Consider the following 27,461-nt stretch of genomic DNA (forward strand, 5'->3'; position numbering starts at 1 on the left):
TTTTTTTCTTTCTGTAACTGCTATTACATGGAGAAGAAAGAGATCCATCCATGACAAAGAATTATGACTGGGTCATCGATCACAACCTTTTATTAAGTGTTCTCAATGTGGATATGTAGATTCACCTCTTGAGTTTCACTCTCGAGGTGAATTTCTGGCATGTGTCTCAATCACATAATAAGTTGGTTATGATTAGACACCTGACCATAGTCCTCTATGTTTTATAAAAAATGACTTAGTTTTGTAATTTACTTTTATCTGTTCAAGCACTATCTCACAGTGTCAGTGGCACAACAGGTAGCACACTCACATTTGGTGCAGAAGGCTGTGGGTTCTATTCTCACACATTTTCATTTGATTGCTGACACTGTAGTGCGGTATAAGGAGTGCTGCATTCCTGACTGTACCGCCTTTTAGATGATGTTAAACTGAGACCCACTCTGCTTGAGTTGGTGGTACCTCAGATGGATGTAGAGGATCCCATGAGTACGAGAAGTTCCCTGATGCCCTGGCCATATTTCCTTTAGTAGTATAAATACCACCTCATGTCTTCCCCGAAAAGAGGCTACTAGCCTAGTGGGACTAACTCAAGTCACCAAAGAATAAAAAAATAAATGATTCCCTCACTTATGCTGATAAAATACATTTATTTTAAATGCTACTTCATTTTTTTAATTAATTTTGTTTGACTACTGCTGCCATCTTACCACCTGTCTATTCCCCCCTTCTAAGTGAGGTTTTATTGTAGGCTACAGCTGTTCAGAAAGCGGAATTTGAGGATTCTAGAGTATCCACTTTGATCCATTTTTTAAAGATCATTTTCCATCATATCATCATTTGGATTTGGATTTCTGTTTGTTACACACAGTGGCCTGACAATATGCTTTGCAAACTATGCATACAAGATGATATGATAGCATTTCCATTCTGAGAATAAATAACTTTGATATGAGATCATAACTTTTGTCTAATAAAATTCCATACCTGTGTTGACTGTTTTACTGTTGTTTTCCACAGGAACCATTTTTTTTTTTTTTTGTTAATTATGTTCTCTTCAGTGTATCTGTGTAAGAGTTTCTTTAAATAAAGCACTTCCTTTTCCTTTGTTTTCTACCTGTAGCCCAACATGATGTTTTTCAGAAAGTGATCCACTACTACTGCAGAAACCATAACCCTGGACACTGGTACACCATGCTTCATTACAACAGCAAAGTTGTGCAATTTGTTAATGCCGGGTTCTTCTGCTACAATGTCTGCTATTGTCAGCACAAACACTGCTGTTTATCAACTTCCATTTGTTGTAGGAACAGAAAGGATGTTAGATTCTTCCCCCTACTGTCAGCATAGACGGATCAGAATTTAGTGGGAGATGCTGACACTATTTATATTATCTCAGTGGCTTGTGCAGGAGGTAATGCATTACGTTTTTGACCCCATCCATCACCCAACCCCCAGTGAATTTTGTTTGAAAGTCCCTGTTATGTCCCTGTTTTTTTTCTTCTCCATTCCAAATCTTGCCTTGCTAGCCTTACTAGCCTTACATAACTGCTTATCATCTGCCCCCCCCCCCCCCCCCCTGGGGGCCCACCTGTGCCATGCAGTGGATTAGGGCCTAGGAGTGGGAAGGGGCACAAAAGAAAACAGAAAGCAAATCACCATCATATATCAGGTGTTAGTATGTTTCTGTTTTTTCTCCCACAGCTACAAAAATGGAATGCTTCCTATTGCCTACCAAGCACAAGTCTCACTGATGGCATCTGTTCATGGTTCTGGTATTATTTTGTCACGTTGTTTGTAGTACTGCAATATTCCACTAGTGGCCAGTATTGTAACATTAGCCTCCAGCAAAAGAGGACTGAAGTCACTAAATAAGGACATACATTTGAAATTCAGGCTTAATATCCATCAGTAAATGCACTTCAGTGCAAAACATGTTATTCTGGCAACTAGGTTTATAAGCGCAATATTTAAAATCTGTCCCTATTTTTGGGCCTTTGTTCCCCCTCCACTATTATTTCTGTCTCTGTCCAGATTTCTTGAGCTAAGAAGTTGAGAGATATGCAGTAAGAGGATACCCCAGTCCATGGGTACTTAGTGATTTGGCTTATTCTCTATTGACATTTATGGAAAATAATGTGCTCGTGCATAGCTCTCAACCTTCCATCTCCAAAATGAGGAACACTAGCCCTCCTAATGTGGAACAAATGGGCAAAATGTGGGACACATACTAATGGTTTACTAACAACTGCAACTAGGAAGGTCATATAATGGTTAAAATATGCTGTTTTACTTACAAAGAATATCTTTTAATGAATTAATATGATTTATTTCTATTTACCATGGATTTCACTTAAAAAATTCCTAACACTGAATGTGTGACAGACTCTTTCAATATGGAACTTCAAGGAACTTTGAGGAACATGAACTTTTTAAGACCCCAAATGAGGTGCATTCCTTGTAATGAGGTATACTTGAGAGGTATGTGCTCAAGTCTCTGGCAGTACTGCAACACCTCCTTTGTTGTACACACATTGCATTATAAAATGCAAAGCAATAATAAAGCAGGAAATGGCATTTCAGGGGAGATGCACTGTGAATACAAAAAGTGCTGACTACAGTGAAACAAGCAATTCAAACACAGCAGAAAACATTGCTGTAGCAATTCATTACCTGTGTGTCTGTTTCACTACAATTTTCCACAGACAGGTTTCCTCCCCGATCACAAAAGTATTTCACTTGGTGAAATGGCAATCCTGCAACCTGCCCATAAATGTACATGCAATGTTTGAGTTTGGTGTGTGTGTATCCTACAATGTGATGGCATCCAGTTCTGAAATGGGTCTTTGTTGTATGTGCACTTCATCTCCAACCCCATGCCCCTAAGTGGGATACAGTGGGTACTGAAAAATAAATAAATTAATGTCCTTAACCTGTGCTATAGCTGGTACTACATGCTCTTGGGTTATGCCCAGGTCTCATAAAATTGCTCCACAAACAAAGGCAATTTTAGGGCAATAAAGTCTGTAACTCCACTAAGTGATTAGGTAGCATTTAACTGCCTAGTTTCCAGTTTTAAGAAAATTGAAATAACACAGATTAAGTATTTGACAAATGTCTCATAATCACTGTAACTATCTTTTAGAAAGTATTTTTTTATATGCCTGAAGGGATACAGGAATCATTTTCCTGTAAAATAATAAAATGTAAGTGCGCCCCCCCCCCCCCCAGTTGGCAAAATACCATCAGCAATGGGGGGAAAATTAGTAAACTCAAAAGGCAACAGATTTTGTTATCTGTGGCTACATTGCTACAGAGTTTATGAAAGTTAACAAAGAAATTGGAGTTTCTGCTACAATTAAACAGCTGAACGAACCTACCTTCAGCCCTTTTGTTAATGTGTTGCAAGACATTTCTTAATCAAATGATGTCATCAAAAACTTCTGCAGAAACAGATGCCTTCTGTGGACAATGGTGAGAGCAAAACCAACAGTCAAGTCATTGACAGTAAGGAGAAAAACTTATATATGCCATGAATTTTTAAAGGCACATATGTACGACTATCAGTAATATTACTTTAGGCACAAGAATTGATGAAGAAAATTAATTACAGGGAACTTTTATTTTAATTTGCATTTTGATTGTGCAGGATTGCTGTTTCTCTATATTATTTATGCATGCATGTTGAAAATATGTATGATTATATTAAAAGCAGACCTATATTAGGCATGTACATTTGCTATTCCTGATCTCTAATTTGTATTCTTCTTCTAAGTAACACACCCAGAGTGGTGTTATAATTAGAATGCCTACATCACCAATGATTTACTTAAAAAACACTTCCTGGAGGTGTAGGGTAACACCTAATGGATTAACACAGACAAAGAATGGGCCCAGATTTCCAGCAACTCATGCAATGATTGAGACACTGTTTTATAAATCCATACTAGGACAGTAGTGGTAGAATGTGCTAAGATACATTCAAATAAAGAAAATTAAGAGAAGGCATGACAAAAAAGCAACAAAGAAAAAACAAACAAAACATATGGCAGGTGGAAAAGGGGAAATCATAGATGGAGCCTGAGGAGACAAAACCCTAATTAGCAATTTTCTGTTATACGGTTATGCCAAGGCAATTGCAACAGGATAGAAAGATGGGAGGATAAGAAATCCCAAGTAAATGGGTGTAGCGATAAGCTGGTTTAAAGAGGGATTATAAACTAGGGGCCTGTAATGAACCCACTGTTAGTGTTCAGTACTGGATCTGAGGAGTGCACCCCAGCAGACTGAGGTGGGGGGCTTCAAAGCTGGATACTCGAGTTTGCATTCCATTAGCTTCTACTTACAGTTTAACTGTAAGCAAATACGTTTTTCTTGTTCTCCAGGGTCTCCCGTATAAAAGGAACTTGTGTGGTATTGTGCTAATATGCTCATTTACATCCCCATAGATAATAAATAAATACGTGCATACGTAAATGCTTTCTTGCATATGTTTATAAAATTGTTCCTACGCTTAGGTTTTTGACCAGCTGCATAACACAAAGACAATTAATTCTTTAGTTATTTCAAGTATCCTGAAACATAGTTAAAATCAAAAGCTGCAAACAGAGAAAATAAGCAATAAAACTAACTGATGCTTATGGAATGCAAAAAAAAAAATAAATAAAATAATAATAATAATAATAATAATTTCCTTGACTGAATTACTAAGTGAAATACAGAGAGAAAAAATAATTAATATCAATGAAAGATTGTCACCATTTGCAAAAACAATTAAACTTGATAAAAAGTAAATAAAAGCAGTTATAATTTTCCTTTGCATTTTACATTTTTTGTGCCTTGTTTGTAACAAAGGCACCCACCTGACCCTGAACATCGTCTCAGGCTGTTAGTGGTGCCATTATATTACTCAACTGCAACACCCAGCCTCACTTGTTTGTCAAGTACAGTGGTACTCCACCCTGTCTGGTTATTTAATACATCCATCCCACTGTCTGGTCACCCTCTCCCCTCCCTGCTGATAATTTTAACCTTTAATGCGCTGGAACTGCTGCTTGCTTCATTATACAGGTGCTAAGTAACATTGCACAGTAATACTGCTCTAAAGCCTCAGCACAAAATAATTTACTAGAGAATGCCCATTTTAACAGCTGTGTATGCATCATGAGGGATGGCATCTCCTTCCCAATTTTCCATCATTAATTTTATTTAGCAGTTATCTAAGTAAAACTATTACACACAACTTCTTTTCAGGAGCACTGTCACAGTCACAAACTAGCTTAGATACTCACTATTTATAAATGAAGAATGAGGGACTCAAACCCATAATTACAGGGCACCCCTCTTTAGCAGCTCAAAACGTGAAGCTTATATGCCATTTTGCCAAATGAATAAGCTGTAGAAACATCTGGATCATGTTCTAGTATTGTAATGTTTTACAGGTTACTTAGTGGCCCCTGCTGATAGTTCTGGAGACAGTACACTTATCTTTGATGCTTGAAAGATCAGAAGGCTGTGAGTTCTATTCCAAACTGGCTCTATTCATTCCTTCTTAAAAATGTGACACTGTACAGACCAAAAGGAGTGTTACACCCTTGGCAGGCCATCCTTTAAAGACTACGTTAAGCTGAGGTCCCAGCTGCCCTGCTTGAGTTGATTGTAGCTTACGTAGATGCTAAAGATGCCATGAAATTTAACAGGAGAACAGCAGGGTAATTCCCTCTATGCTCTTGCTCAGTTTCCTCTGGTCTTCACAAACACTACCTTTAGACTCCCCTAAAAACATGCTATAGGTGTAATAGAACAAGTTAGCGAAAAGTAAATAAAAAAAAAACAATGTCCATGTCACCTTATCAGTCTTATGTAGTTAGTGGACAAGTTCTGACTATGATTTTACTATAGCCTTTAATATCAAAGCCTTCTCAGTTGGATAATTGTAGATTCTGGTGTATATAGAATTTGTTGTACCAAAAGGTGCTGATGTACACACACGTGTTCCCCCTTATAACATATGTCCGTACCTTAATCAAGTAAGGTTATTGTACCTTCTTGCTTCTCCTTTTGTTAATGTTCATTAGAAGGTATATGTCAACATAGGGCAGCCATGGTAGTGCAGCGGTTAGAGTTGCCGCCTCACAGCAAGAGGTTCTCTGGTTCAATTCTTAGCTGGAGTGCCTTCTGTTTGGAGTCTGCATGTCCTCCCTGTGGTCGCGTGGGTTTCCTCCAGGTGCTGCGGTTTCCTCCCACATCCCAAAGACATGATGTAGGTGGATTGGACACTCTAAATTGGCCCTAGGTGTGAGTGTGTACATGTGTGTGCCTTCTGTGGAAGGTTGGACGCCAGGCTGGCAACTTGACACCGTAAAACTCCACTGCCAATCATGAGTGGACAGGTGATCCGCTGTGGTGACCCCTAACCGGGAAAAGCTGAAAGAAGAAGAAGGTATATGTCAAGATCCCTGTAACATTCTGCCTTCATCACTCACCGTATCACCATTGTCTCTGCGGTTCTTCCATTAATGGAATTAACTTTATTTTGTACAAAAGCTGCTCAATAAAACAACGCCAGTCCCGACCCTGGCAACTGTATGTGATCAGCTTCAGTTTACCAGTATATTACTGCCCAACAACTTCTGCCACCTGAAGTCATACTGGCCGTGACAAATGCTTCATTTGCACTGAGTAGGCTTTAGATTATGACACTTTGTAGATGAAAGCTGACTCTAACTCCCTTTACTAAATGCTCTATTACAACCTGACATTTACCTGCAAATTTATATCCTCGTTAACCTGGTAACTGAGCTAGTCAAAGAACCCTTGTTTTATACATTTGTTAACCAGGTAAACCCACTGGACACACAATCCCTTTTCAGGGGCAGCCCAGGAGCACTGTCTGGGTAAGTCCCTTGTTCAGAATCCCACAGTAGGCAAAGACAGGTAGAATGAATAAAATAATGCACCTTTTGATTAGAGGCGGCAGCTCATTAATAGCCCAGGACCGTAATCCTCGGCACTAACTGTCAGACTTTTCAGCCATACCCATTGGCCAGAAGGCAAATACAAAGTATACAAAAAACAGAACTGTCAAGCAATAAAATACATCAACAATACATAATATAGAACGTCATGGTCAGGCCTTTGATCGTAACCAAGTTATTATGTGTTTGAGAATAGCAATAATTCACCTCAACAGCAAATCTCAAGACATCTGTGAGACTCAAACATAACTGTTTGTAATGCATGGAATTATCTACTCCACGTGCTACCAGTTACAGAAAATAATGATGCTCTAATTTAGTTAAATAAATTACTTACAAACTGATATCTGTAAACGTCTGCAACCAGAATGGCAATGTGAGGCAAAATATTTAGGAACAGTTGAGAGCAAAGGAATGTAACAATTGTTACATACCTCTGGCAGTGCTGTTATGGTCAGGCCTCACACTTCAGATGTGCTTTTGTTTCTTATTTTTTTTATTTTGGTGTGTAATCACAGTGCTCAATGCACTACATAAAAATTAATAAATAAAGTAAAGAACAATAATAAGCTGCACTGTTCGTAAAGAAATAAAACACATTACTAGGATGATTACATAAATAATACAGTGACTAAACATGTAAAGGTCACAATACAAGCTCTCTGTACTAGGACGTGAGTGACCAACTGACTGAGCAGACCATGTATAATTACCATTAGTAGACTGTGAAGATAGGTGAAGGCTGCCAGCCTAGCCAGATAGAATTTTGTAGATAATTCTGTCATTTGTAAATATTAATGTAAGCCACATGCTTGTTCTCTTTGCAAAATGTTGAACTTCAAAAATGTAACAACAGTGCACTCTGTTGTAATAAAGCTGATAAGTCAAGCATTGTGAAAATATTTGATCAAAAACTCGTAGCCGAGATGTCTAGAGGGAGGCATTCTACCTACTGTTTTGAGGCCAGAGTTAATGGCTAGAAGTTGCATGTATAATTTCTTTTATTGCTCTGGCTTCCTGACCAGGTGCAAGAGCAAAAGGGCTATTAACCTCTGAGTTTCTTTTAGCCTGGGAACCAGAAATAAATGATGTAATTTGAAATGAATCAGTGGTGCTGTGTTATCAATTTAAGGAAAGAATGAGAGCATTTAGCATTTGTCTTGAGAACATCCAACTCACCACTCTGCCTTTGCTTTATATGTAAGTTTATTTTAGAATTGTGTCTTCTTTTAGAAATAGCTAGGAAATAGGAAGATTAGATTTGTTTTTTCTGTATTGATGTCAGAAATTTTCTATTGTATTATTTTAAGTATTTCTCTGTGATCTCTGAACTCTTGACTAGCACTGTTTAGTAAGAAGTATTGTCTTGTGTTTTTATTATTTATTATTAAATATTTTTAAACCTTTCAACTGTGGCTGTTTTGTGTAGAGATAATTTAAGATGTAGAGTACATTGCATGTATATAGTGATACTGTCCAAGTCACTCCAATAAGCTTTGCTGTTCAGTCACACTTACCATTTGGATAATAATATTGCACAGTAATAACTGGACACTCTTTGTTAAGGGCCCTTTTAGTAGCTGATATTAATGGGTGGTGGCAGCTGGTGCTACCATTTAGACTGGGCAGAAAGGGGACACAGCTGGAGAAGCTGTACCAGCCTTCCCCATGAGTGTCTGTGTGTCTGTATATAACTCATATCTCAAAGTGTGTGTGTGTCAGCTACTTGGGCAGGGACACAAAGCACTAGTTGGGCAGAGAGGGTGCTGGAGGTTTTAGCTTGCCCACTAGGCTGAGATCTGGACCCTATAGCTGTGCCAGTGGGAGTCTTATTGGGGATCTGGAGAGAAAGGGAGAAACCAACCCCAGACTGACTGTGATCTCTGTGTGCTCTTAAGGGAAATTGTACTTTACTGTGTGTGTATTTGTTATCCTCCCCTATGATGACGCCACTCACTGGTGTTAGTGGAGAGGATTGAGGCTCCTTGATTGCTGGGCCAGTGCACGGGCATCACATATTAATTGATGATAGTGGTGGGATATCCACACCACATGTTAATTGGTTGGCAAATACTAATTAGCTTGTAAGTGGTGTAGATAGTGAATTATTGTAGCTTGTGTACAGTGATCACTGAAGATGCTTTTGTACTGTAAATCAACCACACAGTGAATGCTCAGAGTTCAGATCACAATTGTTTTATTTATTTTGTTAGCTTAGTTAGTCACGGAGAGCAGATAGCATGTCAGCAGAGCAGTATGGAAAGCTGACAAGGAGCCAGCTGGCTCAGATGTGCCAGGCTAGGGGACTGGTGTATGGAAACCTGACTAAGTCAGACATGATTGCAGCTTTCCTCACAGCTGCATCAGAAAACAGCAACCAGGTGGACGATCAGACTGGCAATGGAGGTGTACCACACTCAGAGAAAGGACAGCTCAACCTTTCTGCAGAGGATGTAAAAATTCGTCTGGAGCGAAACAGACTTGAGTTGGATGACAGGCATTTGGAAATAAAAGCAGCTGAAACATTGAGGCATCTAGACAGTGAGGACAATGAGAAACTGCAACATTTGCAGGCTGAGGAGAATGAGAAGCTGCTATGCCTGGAAGCTGAGGAAAAAGAAAGGCAGAGGCAGCATGAAAAGGAGATGCTGACTCTTCGCCAGAGTTATGGAGGTAATGGGGAAGGGAGTAACCAGACCTGAGAAGCACAAAAGGTCAGTACATTTCTTCTGCAGTTTACAGAGGGGGGATAATTTTGATAGTTTCATTCATATGTTTGAGAGGGTATGTAAACAGTATGATGTTGACCAAAGGCTCTGGGTACAGTTCCTGACCCCCTTACTCCATGGTAAAGCTGTAACTGTGTTGCCTAAACTTGCTGATCACGAATGTTTTGATTATATTGTTAAGAGTTGCTTGTTAGAATGTTTTAAGCTAACACCTGAAACTTACAGGAAAAAGTTTCATGAGCATAAATGCAAGGCAGATGAAAGTGTGTGTGAATATGTTGCTGAACTGACCACTTATTTTCATATGTGGGTGAGTGGATGTCAGGTCACCATTTTTGAAGGGCTGGCAGACATTTTGATGAGGGAACAAGCCCTTAGCACTTTGCATGAGGCCATGAGGATCTGGTTAGCTGATAGATAATGTACTACTTTAGATGAGTTGGGGAAGAAGGAAGACCTTTACCTAGCAAGCAGGGCATCCCTGAACAGGAAAGGGACCCCCAGTACTGCTTATGGGTCGAAAGGAACCCATGGTGGGCAGCACAGACTGCCCCAACAGAATCTGCCAGTAGCAGGGGAAGCCACTAGTCCAGGTACATATCCAGGACCTAGAGTTAAATGTTTTGAATGCAACCTGTGGGGCCATGCGGCATACAGATGTCCATGGAGGCAAGGTGGGGAACAAAAGGTGAGAGAGCCAGTAAGTGGGAAAGACAAAATGGCAATAGTAGGTTGTCTTGAGACAACAGGAGTACCAAACTACCATCCTGCAGATGTCCTGACAGGGAAGGATCTGGATGAGGCAGTACCATGTGCTTATGCAGTTACACGCAGTCAGGCTAGGAGACAAGCATGTGGGTCTGGTAGCCTGAGGGAGACCCAGACAGACTGCATACTTGCAGCCAGGACTGGTGAGGTGGTTACTTCAGGGAGGGAGCTGTGCTGTAGCAGTGAGACTGAATGTGAGCCACAGCTGCTTGTAGGTACCGCTGTTGCCTTGGACAGAGTGACTGCAAAGGTAGAGGTGAGTAGTAGTACCCAGGCTGTCAGCAAGGCACCACTGTCAGAGGATGCTACACTTCCTGTGGAAGGGGAGCTGAGAAGGGTTACAAAGACAGAGTTGAGACAGGCTCAGCTCTCAGACCCTACATTGCAAGGCCTGAGGTAGGTAGTTAGTGAGGCATCTGATTCTCAGGGGAAGGAGGATTCTGTATACTGGGACAAAGGGTTACTTTATAGAGAGTGGACTCCTTAGGGAGGGCTAGAAGGTGAGAGGGTACAGCAGTTGGTAGTTCTTAGAGCCTACCATCTGGTGCTCCTAGCTACAGCCCATGATATTCCCTTTGTAGGTCATAGGTTCATAGGTGTGTACTAGGCTAATGACCCTGAGGCCTTTACAAGCCTAGCCATAGGATTACCCTGGCATAGTGCTACCCAACCTTCATTCCCAGTGCCTCTATCGAGTAGAGCCACTGGAGTTATCCCCGGGGTGAATTTTGTTTCCCATCCACTCATCAAGATTTCTCTTGAAGAGAGTCAGCGAGGTGCTCTGCTTGACATGTATGGGAAGTCTGTTCCATAGCATGGGCAGTCTCTGGGTTATGGGCATAAAACGTACAAAGAGACGTATTATGCAGGACTTCTCTTGGCCAGGAATTTCCAGAGATGTAACAGGGTACTGCAGGACCTGTGAGCAGTGCCAAAAGGTAAGCAAGGCAGGAGACAAGGTGAGAGCTCCTTTGATGCCTTTGCCTGTGATTCAGGAGCCATTGCAGAGGGTAGCTATGGATATTGTGGGGCCTCTGAGTACCCCAAGTTCCACAGGGAAAAGGTATATCCTAGTGGTAGTGGATTATGCTACATGATACCCTGAGGCAGTGGCTCTGTCCTCCATTAAGGCAGAAAAGGTGGTAAATGCTTTGTTAGAGATTTTCAGCAGGGTAGGTTTCCCAAAAGAAATACTGACTGACAGAGGTGTCAATTTCATGTGAGACCTGTGGCTTGTCTGTGAAAGCACTGTGGGGTGAAGCACCTGAAGACCAACCTCTACCATCCCAGGATTAATGGTCTTGTTGAGTGGTTAAAGTCTACGCTCAAGTCCATGCTACAGGCATTTGCAGACCAGTTTAAGAGGGAGTGGGACAAATATTTCCCCCTTTTGTTGTTTGCTTACAGAGAGGTTCCTCAGGAATACACAGGTTTTTCACCCTTTGAGCTGCTGTATGGGAATAGGGTGAGGGTACCTCTAGATTTAATTTGGGATGAGTGGGAAGGGGAGTGTGAATCTCACAAGGAGTCTGTTGTTGCATATGTCCAAAACCTCAGGACAAGGCTCTAGCCCTCTATTCCCTCTTAGGCACAATATTCATTTTGCATTATTATTTTTTTTGTCTTTATATCAGTGGCGAGCCGATTGTTTGGCCTTTGATTGGATCGGGTACTTTGAGGTTCCACTGTTTTCCCTGCTCCCTCTTGCTTTCCAAGCTGCACGAGAGATTTGTTTACACTTGCATTTATCTTGTTGGTAGGTGAAGTAGAAAGTGGGAAATACAGATATATCTATAGAGAACAGATTGTTTTTCCTTCAATCAGCTTTATAAGTGCAGGTTTCCAATAGGTTTCAAGCCAGATCGCGTTACACAGTAGATTTGAGATTCTGTGGTAGATAAACAGGTTTTGTTTATTCGGAGTAGACAGATCTATATTTAAAATTTAAAAGATTTGGGTACTAGTTTTTGAGTTCAACAGCCCCGAGGGACATGACATTGACTGGGAGTGTATTTCTTATTTTGTATTTTATATCTACATTTTTATATCTTCACTTTTTGTTTCAAATATATTGTGATAGTGATGTTTTTATATTACTGCTAACAGTTTATATGTCTATTTTACTTCATTATTCTTGTATTTTTATGTTGTGGCTTTAAGCTAATTGAGTTTTAACATATGACTAGTTTTCAATTAGTGAGATATTTAAAATGTTAGACAGGGGTGAGGCACTGTTTTGTTTGTTCAGCATTCTGAGGAAGTTGGATTGTGTTCTGACGAAAAGCGTATGCTCTAACGGCTTAATAAACTGTTTTATTTTACACTTTTACCGAGTTGAACTATAACTTTTGAGTGGAACCTAGCAACAGTCTTTAGAGCGTTTGTTGGTTTTGCACCCAGTGGTTTAGCTCAGTTGTAGGCTCCAACCCAGGGAGGAATGCTATGCAGCTGTAGAAAAGGAATGTCTAACCATAGTGTGGGCACTGCAGAAACTTCAGCCTTATCTGTATGGAAGAAAAATCAGTGTAGTGACAGATCACAGTCCCCTAACATGGTTAAACCGAGCCAGCCAGCAAAATGCCAATTTGCTAAAATACAGCCTAGGGTTTCAAGCATATGATATGTCAGTGCAGCACCGAAGTGGAATTAGCAATGCCAATGCAGATGAGCTCTCAAGACAGGGAATGGGGTAAGGTATATTCAGATAGACCTAACCCTCTCAAGCAACATTTGTCAAGGGACACTTGAAAAACTAGCTTGAGTTCTCCAAGGAGGGAGATGTGTGAAGATAGGTAAAGGATGCCAGACTAGCCAGATAGAATTTTGTAGATAATTCTGTCATTTGTAAATATTAATGTAAGCCACATGCTTGTTCTCTTTGCTAAATGTTGAACTTCAAAAATGTAACAACAGTGCACTCTGTTGTAATAAAGCTGATAAGTCAAGCATTGTGAAAATATTTGATCAAAAACTCGTAACCGAGATGTCTAGAGGGAGGCATTCTGCCTATTGTTTTGAGGCCAGAGTTAATGGCTAGAAGTTGCATGTACAATTTCTTTTATTGCTCTGGCTTCCTGACCAGTTGCAAGATCAAAAGGGCTATTAACCTCTGAGTTTCTGTTAGCCTGGGAACCAGAAAGAAATTATGTAATCCGAAATAAATCAGTGGTACTGTGTTATCAATTTAAGGACAGAAAGAATGAGGGCATTTAGCATTTGTCTTGAGAACATCCAACTCACCAGCACTGCCTTTACTCTATATGTAAGTTTATTTTGGAACTGTGTCTTCTCTTAGAAACAGCTAGAAAATAGGACGATTGGATTAATGTTTTTCTGTATTGATGTCAGAACTTTTCTACTGTATTATTTTAAGTATTTCTCTGTGATTTCTGAACTCTTGACTAGCACTCTGTAGTAAGAAGTATTGTCTTGTATTTTTATTATTTATTATTACATATTTTAAACCTTTCAACTGTGGCTGTTTTGTGTAGAGATAATTTAAACTGTAGAGTACACTGCATGTATATAGTGATACTGTCCAAGTCACTTTAATAAGCTTTGCTGTTCAGTCACACTTACCATTTGGATAATACTATTGCACAGTAATAATTGGACACATTTTGTTAAGGGCCCTTTTAGTAGCTGATATTAGTGGGTGGTGGCAGGTGGTACTACCTTTTAGACTGGGCAGAAAGGGGGCACAGATGGAGAATCTGTGCCAGCCTTCCCCAGGAGTGTCTGTGTGTTTGTATAAAACTCATATCTCAAAGTGTGTGTGTGTGTGTGTGTGTGTGTGTGTGTATGTGTGTGTGTGTGTGTGTGTGTGTGTGTGTGTGTGTGTGTGTGTGTGTGTGTGTGTGTGTGTGTGTGTGTGTGTGTCTGTGTGTCAGCTTCTTGGGCAAGGACACAAAGCACTGGTTGGGGAAAGAGGGTGCTGGAGGTTTTAGCTTGCCCACTAGGCTGAGATCTGGACCCTATAGCCGGGCCAGTGGGGAGTCTTATTGGGGATGTGGAGATAAAGGGAGAAACCAGCCCCAGACTGACTGTGATGTCTGTGTGCTCTTAAGGGAAATTGTACTTTACTGTGTATTTGTTATCCTCCCCTATGTGGACGCCCCTCACTAGTGTTAGTGGTGAGGATTGAGGCTCCTTGATTTCTGGGCATCACATAGACAAACACAGAGAGGGGTTAAACATATGCAGAGCAAATATTGTCTAATTATAACTAAATAAAAATACTAAAGGAAGTACATACATAATACACGCATGTTGGTGTCCTGAAATGTCAGTTACAGTACATGTAGCTGGATGATGTTAATGAACACTGTCATAAAAGACTGGTTATTCAACATTGCTCTTAAGGGAAATTGTACTTTACTGTGTATTTGTTATCCTCCCCTATGTGGACGCCCCTCACTAGTGTTAGTGGTGAGGATTGAGGCTCCTTGATTTCTGGGCATCACATAGACAAACACAGAGAGGGGTTAAACATATGCAGAGCAAATATTGTCTAATTATAACTAAATAAAAATACTAAAGGAAGTACATACATAATACACGCATGTTGGTGTCCTGAAATGTCAGTTACAGTACATGTAGCTGGATGATGTTAATGAACACTGTCATAAAAGACTGGTTATTCAACATCCCCAAAGCAGCTGCATTTGATTCATTTTCTATGTCAGATTTTAACTTTTGCTTGAAAAGTGTTTAAATTCCTCCAGAATGGCATTCCAACATGCTGGTGCTATGTTTGAGATCACTTTACCTGCAGTGTGATTCCCTGATGATTTGGACCTTCTTGCAGCGTCATTGTGTCAAAATGATCAGTTCTTATCTTACTGGAAACCTCAAGCTGCTTGTGCTCTGAGAGCGTCCTTCTGTTTTCTTCTGTATCATTGCCGTTCCTTTTTTCCTTTTACACTGAAGATCGTCATGCTCTTGGAGTGCTAAGTGTTACTATCGTGCTCCAAGGCCTATTCTGCAATAATGACTTCATCTGTCATCTGGCTGTCACCTTCTCCTTTTCTGAATAGAGCTGTCCTACTTCACCTTCTGATGTGCGACCTTCACTGTTTTATGTAGTCCCCCCCCCCCCCAGTACAAACATAAATTCATTGCAGACTGAAAGAATGTTATCACACATGAAACCTGAAGAATACTGAAAACAAGGCACCATGTTTTTGTAATGAGAAGTTTATGCTAGATAAATTTAATAATAAACTTAATCAAGCTCTTTCAACGAGTGACCAGTCTGCTACATTAAACAGGCTGCTACATCAAAAAAAGAAAAAGCAGCTGCGGATGGAGTTTCCTTAGAAGTTAAGTCACAAGAAAGGATTCCAGCTCAAATGGCAAAATAGTCTGCGGGCAGTTGTACTACAGTAAGTATTCAAAGAAAGTCAGCATGTTAGGATGAAACAGCATTGCAGATTAATCATTTTTCTTATATTAGCAGTACAAGACAGCTGGCTTTACTAAATGCATCCTGACGTCAAACCTTTGGAATTGGCATACCAGCAATAATTAATAGGAATTTGATATGACTGACTAAAAACTAATATGAATACCACCAGTGTGACCTACAGTTTGAAAGACAGACAATTGCATGTCATTCTTAATAAACAATAACACTGAGAATCACACATTAAAGACTTTGTGGACATAATATCCACAAATGACTTAGCCATGCTGCAGGAAGGTTTGTCTCAAATAAATAATTTGGTGTCAAATCATGGTCTGAAATTAAATGCCAAAAAATGCTGTATCCTTTAGGAAGTCATCAACCCCTGGGAACTACAATACTGACAGCATGCCCCTATGAGTCAGTTGATCGGCATTTGGGAACCTATGTGGACAGTAACCTAACTTTTGACCAACACTTGTCTATTGCTGCAAGAAAGTCCTTCTACACTGCACAACTTATAAACAAAGGAATTGTGTCTAGCTCTAGGGACGTCATTGTGCCCCATTACTCCATCCTTATTAGGCCAATCATTAAATATAACACTCCCTTTGGCATGTTATCTGTCACATGCAACAACTGGAATGCTCACAGATATACATTACTAATTTACTGCAAATCAGCAAGTCAGGCGGCATCAGAAATACTCTGTCTAAGGATCTAAACCTCTTCTGCAACATCAACAGAACAGTTTGGATGGCAGCTATATTTCATTGAGGATACCATTGCTATGGAATAAACTCCCCATCCACATAAAACAAAGTCCATTTTCAAACACAACTTAGATCTATGAAAGGGAAACAAGAATATTTACCCCAGGAATGCCCCCTGTAGTTCTACTGGACAGAGGCAGCTCCTAAAAGATTTATTCCATGTGTGAGTCCCCCCAAGTTTTCTATGGTATCACCCCAGTTATTCCCATTAGGGGTAATATGTAATTATCAACCATGGGATGGGTAGGCCAGTCTATAACTAAATTAGATAAGCTATCTCAAGCACAAAAAATGGAAACTCGCTCGGCTTAAAATGGCCCACAATGGCAGCTAGCCTAGTACTTACCTTATGACCATATAATCCCTCATATCACTTACAAGATTGGGACAAAACACATAAGCTCTGGTTTCCACAGATATTGGAAAACATGACAGAATCAAGGATTCTAGAGACAGGAATACTTTGTCATTTTGATTTTTGTTCATAGTGCAAATCTGTCTATAATATAAAAAAAAATGAGTGTGTCTTTTGGCAGCCGCACTGCCTGGCTAGAAGCTGGTACATGGGCAGTTTGTCAGAATGGAACAAGCATCATGTTTTGTGGATTAAATTGTGATAGATTTATGTTTGCTGAAAATGTATTTTACAGACACAGTTCAAAGGACACCTACTTTTACTTTCTTTGCCACTGAAAGTGTTATCCTTGGACCTTTGGGGGAAGGGTACATAATTGTACTGTTGCATTTTTGCAAAGGGAATCCTTTTTCACTCTCTTGAATAAATTGTATTCTCCATCAGGTCTGAATATGATGCAACATTTTGCATCTGATATGTAAATAGTGTGCACATTGGCATCTTGCAAAGCCACAGTGGTACTGTACACCCGACTGGGCCTTCACAGCAGTGGTAGTTTGTGCTGGAAATACATCATACTGGAAAATGAAGGATTCTGTTTTCTACTTCTACAGCAGTCATGGCAACTGGGGTGGCTCGCACCAGCTTCCTCCATCTTTTATATCTCTAATGGTATAGCAAATGATGCTGAATTAATTTCTAGAGAACATCATGATGTTAGCAGATGCAGCTAGGCCTGCTGATGATGCAATACTGCAGCAAAAGAACGTAGTAGAATCTAGAATATCCAAAAACAAAGTTCAGTAAACGAAAAGCTGCCCAATGCTGAGAGTAAGAACACTTTAATTCCAAAAAAACAGATAAAAACAAATAAAAACAGGTAAGCACTTTCACGATTGCTTGCTTCTTCAGACCTTAACAAACAGTATGAAAAAATAGGCCTTTAAATACAAAAAAAATCCAGTTAATTAAAAACAATTAAAATTGTTGGGTGTTAACACTTATCAATGAACTAAGCCTCTCTTCTTTAGGAGAGGCTTTAAAGCAACAGCACTATTCAAACCAGGTGGCCCATATGCTTTAAAGGTGACAATCCATTTTAACTCAGCAAGTTCAGTCTCATTACTCAAGTCCCCTTCCCTTAAACTTTCATTTAATTTCTGTAGTACCAAGAACTTAAAGCCGTGACTCATACCAGCTTCAGATACATGGTTCGCTAATGCATTTGTTAGTTTATTATTTCGTTTATCACTCTGATGCTGCAGGATCCTATCCTTAAACATATAAATACGATCTGAGGAAGACAACAGTCAAAAGCGCTTATCGGATATCTTCAAGGGACAGTTTTGAGCTTTTTTATTTTTCATTTTATTTTCAAGTCGAAGTTTTATTCGTATTAAAGGACTACATTTTAACTGGAACATTTGTGGATTTCGTTGATTGGCCATCCTTGGGTGGATTTTCTGTCTTTTTTCTGCTAATATTGTCCTTAAACATACAACTTGTCTTCCCTATATAGTATGAATCACATACATTACACTTAGCCATATAGACCAAATTTTTCGTACAACAGTCTGCGTAAAAGGACAGATGCATAGATTCCATACTTAACGGATACATAATCAGGTGTGTAGACCATATATAACTGCATGTCCTGCAAGACCGTCCTGCATGAGAGCCTTACACTGGGAGGTGAGGTGCCTATATGGTTCAGTGTATTTATAACAGAGTCGCTGTTTTAAGTTCTTAGTATTTTTAAAGCAAAACTTAGGAACTGGTTCTATATTTGACACCATCCCCCAATCTGGAATCATAGATAAACTTACTAAGCTTGGGCATTAATCCCTACGTCACTCGATGGGCTGCCAACTGGTTTACTGACAGAACACACACTGTAAAAGTAGCCGACTCAAAATCCAGCTCCAGACAAGTGACAAACAGTGTGCCGCAGGGTTCAGTCCTGGGACCTCTCTTGTTTGGCATCTACTTCTCTGAAGTACAGGCCAGCACTAAGGGACTCTGGCTAACAAAGTTCGCAGATGACTGCAAACTGGGAGCCATTATTGAATCCCCAAATGATGTGGATATTCTACAAAAGGGCCTTACAGAAACAGATGCTTGGTGCCAGAGCCATGGGCTCAAACTCAATGCCAAGAAATGTATAGTTATCCCTTTGGGAAAAAAAACATGTACCCATGAATTACCACATAAGTGGCAGTACACTAAACAGCGAAAGTGTGATAAGGCACTTAGGGCACTTTCGATAACCACATAGCCACAACAGTCAGGAAATCCTTCTATGTGGCACACCTCATCGCTAAGGGCTTTTCATCCAGAAAAAAGGAGGTCATTGTCCCACTCTACTCATCCCTCATTAGACCCATTATAGAGTATAATGCCCCATTTGTTATGCACCTCACAAGACATCTGCAACAACTGGAAATGCCACAGAAATACCTCACTAAAGAATCACAGGCCTAAAGCAGATGCCCTATGCTGACCACCTAATAAAACTCCAGCTATACTTTGTTGCATATCGCCCACTCAGAGGTGATCTCTGCTTAACATACAAGGCCATGTCAAACCCAGTGCTGTTGGACATGCTACACTTAAAGAAATCCCAATCCCTCAGAGACACATGCTCCAGGGATCTAAACCTTGTCATCACAATGAACAAAACATGCTGGAGGGATTAGGTTCATGACACAGAGACTCCCCAGACTCTGGAATAGACTGCCATAAATGTCAAGCTGAGCTCCTCTTTGGCCCTCTTCAAAAGGAACCTTGACGACTAGATGGGAGATAGGAAATTCGTCCTGGGGATCACGTCAGTCACCCTGCTAGACAGCGGACCAGGGAAGTAAATATTCTGGGAAGAAATAGCCAGGGAATTGATATGGCTAGGCTTGTATAGGCCCTAGGGCCAATAGCCTAGTACCAACCTATGAAACTATGAACCTCCTCTAACTACCACTATTTATGCTGAACCCCAAACTAAACTCCTTGGGGTCATCATAGATGATCAACTTAAATCCGACCTACATGTGAACCACTGCATCAAAAAAACACCAAAACCACAGACTTCTATACAGAATTAAAACGTTCCTGATTAACAACTCCCGAGTCCCTCTAGCTCAGGCTTTTCTGCTCCCTAGTCTCCTCTATGGATCACAAATTCTAACTAACTTACACACATCCCTGCAAACTAAACTCAAAAGCACATACAACAAAATCACCTGGTTTGCTGGCAATCTGTCCCCTAACTCTCACGACTATCTCCCTCTCTCTCTCTCTCTCTCCCTCTCTCTCTGTGTTAAACTGGCTTAATTTCCCCCACCAGCTCCTTCTCTCTCAGTTAACTATAATTCACTCCAGTCTGTACATACCCTCATGCTGCCCTAGCATCTCCACTTTGGTCACTCCCTATACCCCTACAAGAAACCTCAGGAGCTTTGACCAACCCCTAGCATCTCCACTTTGAGTGCTCCCTATACCCCTACAAGAAACTCAGGAGCTCTGACCAACAATACCTGAAAATTTCTAAGCTCAAAAAAAAAACAACAATGGTCAAAATGTTTGCAGCTACTACCCAGCCCTAAACTGGAACAAGCTCCCCTTTGACATTAAAATTATAACAACTACACACAAATTAAAATCAACACTCAAGCAATACCTACTCAACAACTCTACCTGTAACTGCGCCACTTAACTCCTTCTCTGTCACTGCACTCCTCTCTACTCAGACCCTACTTACTAACAGCTTCTGTGACTCTCTTACACTGACTCTACATTGCTGAAACCCAATTTTAACTTTTGGCAACTGCCTACCATCCCACTAATACCCACATCTTACTCACTTTACTGTTTACTTCCCAACTGCTGATCCTCTGTCTCAAGAAACCAATTCATCTTATCTGAACCTGGAATTCACATATGCAGTGCCCTTAGTAGGAGTTACTACACTTAGCTAATGTCATACTTTTGTTACTAAAGTGTAGTTAGAGTACTTTACGCTTCATGGAAATATGAAATGGTTGGCATAATGTACTGTAGTGACACATATGTAATTCTTTGTTGGTGTAGTCATTTTTTATATATTATTTACTCCTGTACTTCTGTGGCCCTTTTCTTCCTGGGCCTCTTGGTCAGTCAGACACTCCTGGTTAAAAAATGTCAAATAAAAAGGTACTGGTTCAGTGGTGGACTAGTGCATTTCTTCTATTACTAAAGTTATGCTTTCTGATGCTAATACTTACATACATTTGTTTACTCATTTGGTTTTGATAACTGAGTACATAAAGAGAGCTGGGCTCATACCCAGAGACACACAGGAACAAACTTTACTTATTAAGGCAATGATATAGATCCTTGGGGCATCAGCTATCAAGGTATACAGCAATATTAGCTAACTCATGATGAATGCTCATCTCAAATGAATACTGGATTGTCATACAAATATACATTACTAGCCAAAAAGCTACATGAGAAAAACACTACACTGGTAAAAAATGTATGTGGTAGTCTGAGAAACTGTCAAAGGGTGTTCTTTAGTACATTACTGAGAGTTGGTTAGGTAAGCTTGCAAAGTACAGTTGTGTACACTTACCATAAATATAGATGTTAGAGTGTATTCACTGTTGCAGTCATTACATTTGGCTAATCCTGCTGGCAGGTTGCCCTCAGCCGGCCTGAATTCCAAAGTCTTGGGTCCTGCGTCGGCTGCTGTCGCCCCTTCCCTGACGTCAGATCGTCAGGGGTATAAAAGAAGCAGCCAACGCCATTTTCTTCAGTTTTTCTTGCCCCAGATTTCAGGTGCCCCCCCAAAAAGGGTAGCCAAACTTTATATATATATATATATTCAGAAATACACCAATATAAATTTTACCTTCATCTATAAGCAAATACACCGCATAGGTAGTATAAATCAGAGAAGGAAAGATAAGATCCAAAAGAAAAAAGGGGGAAAGGCGGGTGGGTACACTCGAACATCTACATTTATGGTAAGTGTACACAAGTGCACTATGTTCTTCGTGTTTCACTGTTGCAGTTATTACATTTGGGTAGAGTCCCAAAGCTATGGTTGGGAGGCTGGAACAAGACAGCAGTAGGAGCGGCTATGAGGCCCTGCAGAACTGCAGTGGCAAAGCCTGCCCTGGATTTAGAGTAGAGTGGCAGATGATAATGCTTTGTAAAGGTGTGCACTGAACTACAAGTAGCAGCCTCTAAAATGTCTCTGGTTGGTACTCCCCGGAGAAAGGCTGCTGAGGTGGCTGCAGCTCTGGTGGAATGAGGCCTAATGCCCTTAGGCACTGGCTTGCCATGGTGTAAGTAGCAGAAACGAATGCAGTGGCCTAACCACTTAGAAATATTCTGCTTTGAGATAGGCTTTCCTTGTGATCCTGCAGCATATGCCACTAGTAATTGCTCTGTCTTCCTGAAAGCTTTGATTCTGTCCAAGTAGAATCTAAGCTGTCTGTGTACGTCCAAAGAATGCAGAATTCTCTCCCCCTTGTTCTGTGGATTTGGGTAAAAGGTTGGCAGATGGATGGCTTGGTTAAGAGCCACATTGGACACTACACTTTAGGCATAAGTGTTGGGTTTGTCCTCAGGGAGACCCTGTCTGGATGAAAAATGATGAAAGGTTCCACAGCCATGAGCGCCTGTAGCTCTGAAACTCATCTTGCAGAAGTAATTGCTAAGAACAGAGCTGTTTTCCAAGATAAAAACTTCATATCAGCAGTAGCGGCTGGCTCAAAAGGAGGCAGGGTGAGCTTTTCCAAGACATAGTTGAGGTCCCTTGCAGGTATTGGTAGTCTTCTTGGGGGCCTTAAATTATTGGCTCCTCTGAGGTACTGCCTTAATAAGGGGTGAGAAAAAAGTGGTGGCTCTGTATTGTAATGAGCCGAAATGGCAGAGGCATGAATTTTAATTGATGAAAAAGATAGGCCTTTGTCCATCATCTCAGTCAAGTATTGCAGAATCTGAGGAATATTTGGTACCACTGTATCAGTTCCTTGTGCCTGGTTCCAGGCACAGAATCTCTTCCATTTTCCAGCATAAGACTTTCTAGTACTAGGCCTTCTGGCTTCCAGAATGACATCCATCACAGCTTTACTGAGAGGTGTTTTTTTGTATGACTACATTATCCGCCATGCTGCCAGGTTTAATGTCCTGAGTTGGCTGTGCATGATCTGATTGTTTTGCTGGGACAGTAGTCGAGGTATTTGAGGTAAGGTCCAAGCTGGGTATAGAGATAAGTTCCTTAGTATTTGATACCAGTACTGGTGTGGCCAGTCTGGGGCAATCTGTATAATCTTTGGCTTCTCCTGTCTGACCTTTAGGAGCACCTTGGGGAGGAGAGGTAGTGGAGGAAAGGCATATACTGACAGGTTTTTCCATCTGAAAGATAGGGCATCCACTTTCCATGCTTGTCTGTGATAAGTCCTTGTGAAGAATCTTTTTAGTTGGTAATTGAGGGGGGAGGCAAATAGATCTATGTCCTGGCATCCCTATTTTCTTGTTATCATGCTGAAGATTTGTGGATCCAGCTTCCACTCATGGGGATCATTGAGGTTTCTGCTTAGTTCATCTGCCAGAGTATTTTCCTTTCCTGGCAGGAATTGTGCCTGCAGATATACTTGGTAAGTCAAAGCTGTGTCCCACAAGGTCATGGCTAGTCTGCAAACGGGGTAAGAATGTGTGCCCCCCTGCTTGTTTATATACCACATGACCATAGTGTTGTCTGTCTTTATCAGTAGTTGTCCTGGATGAAGTAGGTCCTTGAAGGCTGTCAGGACATTTTGAACAGCTAACATCTCTTTTTGATTGATATGTAGATGCATTTGGTTTGAGGACCATGTGCCCTGAATGCATCTTCCTGCCATGTGGGCTCCTCAGGCATAGTCTGATGCATCTGTTGTTAGTGTCTGCCTGGCTGGAGGTAATGTGAATGGCTGTCCCTTGTTCTGGTGACAAGCCTTTACCCACCATCAAAACTCCTGTTGCAGGCAGAGAATGAGAGTAATCATTGTTTCCAGGCTGTGGCAATGTTGAGTCCAAACACTTTTTAGGCACCATTGAAGTTTCCTCATATGCAGTCTTGCATATGGAATTAGTAGGATGCAGGATGCCATGAAGCCCAAAGCCTGCAGAATTTTTCTTGCAGATAACTGGGCCTTTGTTGCCAACATTTTGAAGTAGGTAGTCAGTTGTCTTTGTTTGTCTGGCATGAGATAAGCCATCTGGGCAGTTGTATTCAAGCTTGCACCCAGGAATGTTATCTCTTGTGCGGGTACAAGTTTTGATTTCTTTTTGTTGACTGTGTACCCTAGGCATGTTAGTAGTCTTTTCACAAATGCTAGATGTTGAAGAAGAATGTCTTTGTTCTCTGCTTGAATGAGACAGTTGTCCAAGTAAGGATATATTTGTATTCCTCTTTGTCTGCAGAATGCAATTACTGGTGCCAGGCACTTTGTAAAGACCCTGGGTGCATTAGATAAGCCAAAGGGCAGTGCAGAGAATTGGTAATGCATTGAACCAGCCTTGAATCTTAGTTATCTTCTGCATGATTGTCTGATTGGAACATGTAGTTATGCCGCTTTTAGGTCTAAAATCACAAGCCAAGCATTCTTGCCCAGCATGGGCAGAAGCTTCTGCAAAGTCAACATTTTGAATTTTGGAATATCCAAGAAAGTGTTCAGAATAGATAGGTCCAGTATTGGCCTCCAAGCCTTGTCCTTTTTGGGTACCAAGAACAGTCTTGAGTAAAATCCTTGTCCCTGCTCTTGTTCTGGTACTTGTTGAATGGCCCCTATGTCCATGAGGGATGAGATTTGTTTTTGTGCCACTGCCCATTGATTTTTTGGCATATCTGGCCAGCTGTTTGCCTTTGGCAGAGTATGGAAATGGAAATTGTAGCTTTGTGACACTATGTTTAGAACCCACTTGTCCTGGGTTATGATGTGCCAATTTTGAGCAAAAAGTGCTTATTTTCCCCCTAAGGGTGCTGCCAGAAGATAAGTGCTTGGTGCAGGCAGGGGAAGTCATTGGGACTGTTTTCTGTATGTTTGTGATCTATCTTCTCCAGCTTTGGAGGTAGAAGCACCCCATTGCTTGGGCCTATAAGAACCTTGCGCCTGGGATATGCCCCTAGGGAGTCTGGATCTGCCCCTTTGAGGTCTGTCTGACACAGGAAAGGACCAATTTTTTTGTAGGCCAGTGTCTACTAAACCTAGGTGGCTGTACTTGTAAAAAATCTTTGTCAGTTTGCTTAGATTTGGCTTTGTCCTCTATTTTCTTTAACACCTCTTCTGTCTTAACACCAAACAAAGTATCATGCTGTAATGGTGCATCTAGTAATTTAACTTTAACATGATCAGGCAGATTTTGTTCCTTTAACCAAGCATGCCTCCTAATTACAGAACCCGTAACTGCGGCCCTGCAGGAGGCCTCCAAAGAATCAAAACCACATTGCAAAGTATGTTTTCCAACTTGTTCTGCTGCATACAATAAATCCTACATTTCCTTGTTTTCTGCACATTCAGAATTTAACAACATTTTCTGTTTAAGTAATCCCATGACATGTTGCTGATACTTAAGCATATGAAATTGACAGTTTAAGGCCCTTATAGCCAAAGTTGCAGATGTGTAAACCTTTTTTCCCCATCTATCCAGTGCCCTTAAATCTCTGTCAGAGGGGGTTGGGTTTTTTTGCAGTGGAAGCCTTAACTCCCTTTGGACCCTGTGAAATAGTTTCTGGGTCAGCAGAAGGGTTTTTAAAAAGAAATTTGTGTGAGTCATGAACCCTGTAATATCTGTCAGGCTTAACAGGAGCTGGGGGTAAGGAGTCAGGGGTCAGGCTAGACTCCGAAAACACATCATCTACAATGTCTAACACAGGTGGAATGGCTAGAGGCCTGTGCTGAGGTAGTAAAAGAAAATCCCTGAGCCTCTTTTTAGATTCTGAAAAATCTTGGCTCTCCCAGTGGAAATGCTCCCTCATGGTATGCAAGGTTTCCCCTAAGGAATAGTCCTCAGGAGGAGATGCTGAAGGTACAGATTCTTCAGCATCAGAATCCTCATAGGGGGAAGAGAATATTCCTGATCAGAAGAGAAATCAGAAGAAATAGAAACCTGATCTGAAGATTCATAGTCAGTGTCTTGCCTAGGCCTCTTATCAGGAGGGGGTGGGAACCCCTGATCAAGGTAATCAAGTCTTTGGCCATTTTGAGCCTCTGTTTTTTTGGGCATAGAGGCCTGTCCACGTGGCTCTTGAGTTTGTTTCCTTGCTTTAGAATGTGCTTTAGTCTTTGCCTTTGAAACTGAAGTCGTTTTAATGTAAAGATGATTAGGTCTGAATACACCCTCAGAAGCCGGTACCTGCTCAGCGGCTCTGGACCCATCTGAGGGATTAGCGTCCGAGGCTCCAATACGTTGAGTATCCAGAGGCATGGCCGACTCCACGTGGGAGTTGGTAGTGGCCTGCGACTCTAAAGTAGCAGGTGTCAGGGGCTGCGAAAGTGCCTCACTGAGAACCGGCGACTGGCTTAGGAGAAGCTTTGTTGTCGGTTTTGGGCCTTGGTTGTTTTTCTCTATCCTTTTCTTTGCGTTTTTTGTAAACTCCAGTAGTCGGATGGCTATCCGATAACATTTCAGGATAATTAAACCGGCGTCCAAAAAAGTTTAAAGCAAAATCATACCGACGCTTAATAGTGCGTTGGTTAAATCTAGCACAAAACCGACAACCAGTAACATTGTGATCAGGGCCTAGGCAAGAAATACAGTAAGAATGAAAATACTTATGAGGTATTTGCTTTCCACAAGAAATACAATTATTAACTTTTTCTGACATCGGTCTGGAGCAAGAAAAAAGTTTCCCCAATGGGGTACTTAGCTTTATTGAAGACTTCGGATCTAAAACTCAAATATGAAAATCTCAGGAGACGGCCGACCAGCACTTGCGAACTGCTTCTGCTTCGGGCACCGCACAGCAAGAAATACCGAAGAAAATGGTGTCGGCTGTTTCTTTTATACCCTTGACGACTTGACGTCAGGGAAGGGGTGACAGCAGCCGACGCAGGACTCAAGACTTTGGAATTCAGGCCGGCTGAGGGCAACCGGCCAGCAGGATTACCCAAATGTAATGACTGCAACAGTGAAACATGAAGAACATCCATTGACTAGCAATCACCGAAATAAAAGAGATATAAGGCAGCCTTTAAATCACGGCTTGAAATTGCATTTAGAGGTAATGGCTATGGTTGCCAGCCATGCACAGTTATAGCATATGATATCAACAAATTAAAAGTCACATTTCCCTGTAACTAGCCTTATTTCTGGGATTTACATCAAGTACTACAAAGAAGGCTTGCAAAAGCTAAGCAAACTAAACACATTTACCCTACACAAGTAGAGAAAACTCTTTCTAGCTACCCAGTTTGGAAACTATTGCTATTTTAC

The 27,461-nt window shown here is 40.9% G+C and overlaps 1 protein-coding gene across 4 annotated transcripts in view; it reads right to left on the minus strand.

Annotated features, from left to right (window-relative positions):
- ACAP3 (ArfGAP with coiled-coil, ankyrin repeat and PH domains 3) overlaps positions 1–27,461 on the minus strand; it is a 1,969,869-nt gene that overhangs the window by 1,116,785 nt on the left and 825,623 nt on the right. The window lies entirely within an intron of this gene.

Source organism: Protopterus annectens, chromosome 2.part1 (assembly GCF_019279795.1).
Source record: "Protopterus annectens isolate FY-2018-M chromosome 2.part1, PAN1.0, whole genome shotgun sequence".
NCBI lineage: Eukaryota > Metazoa > Chordata > Ceratodontiformes > Protopteridae > Protopterus > Protopterus annectens.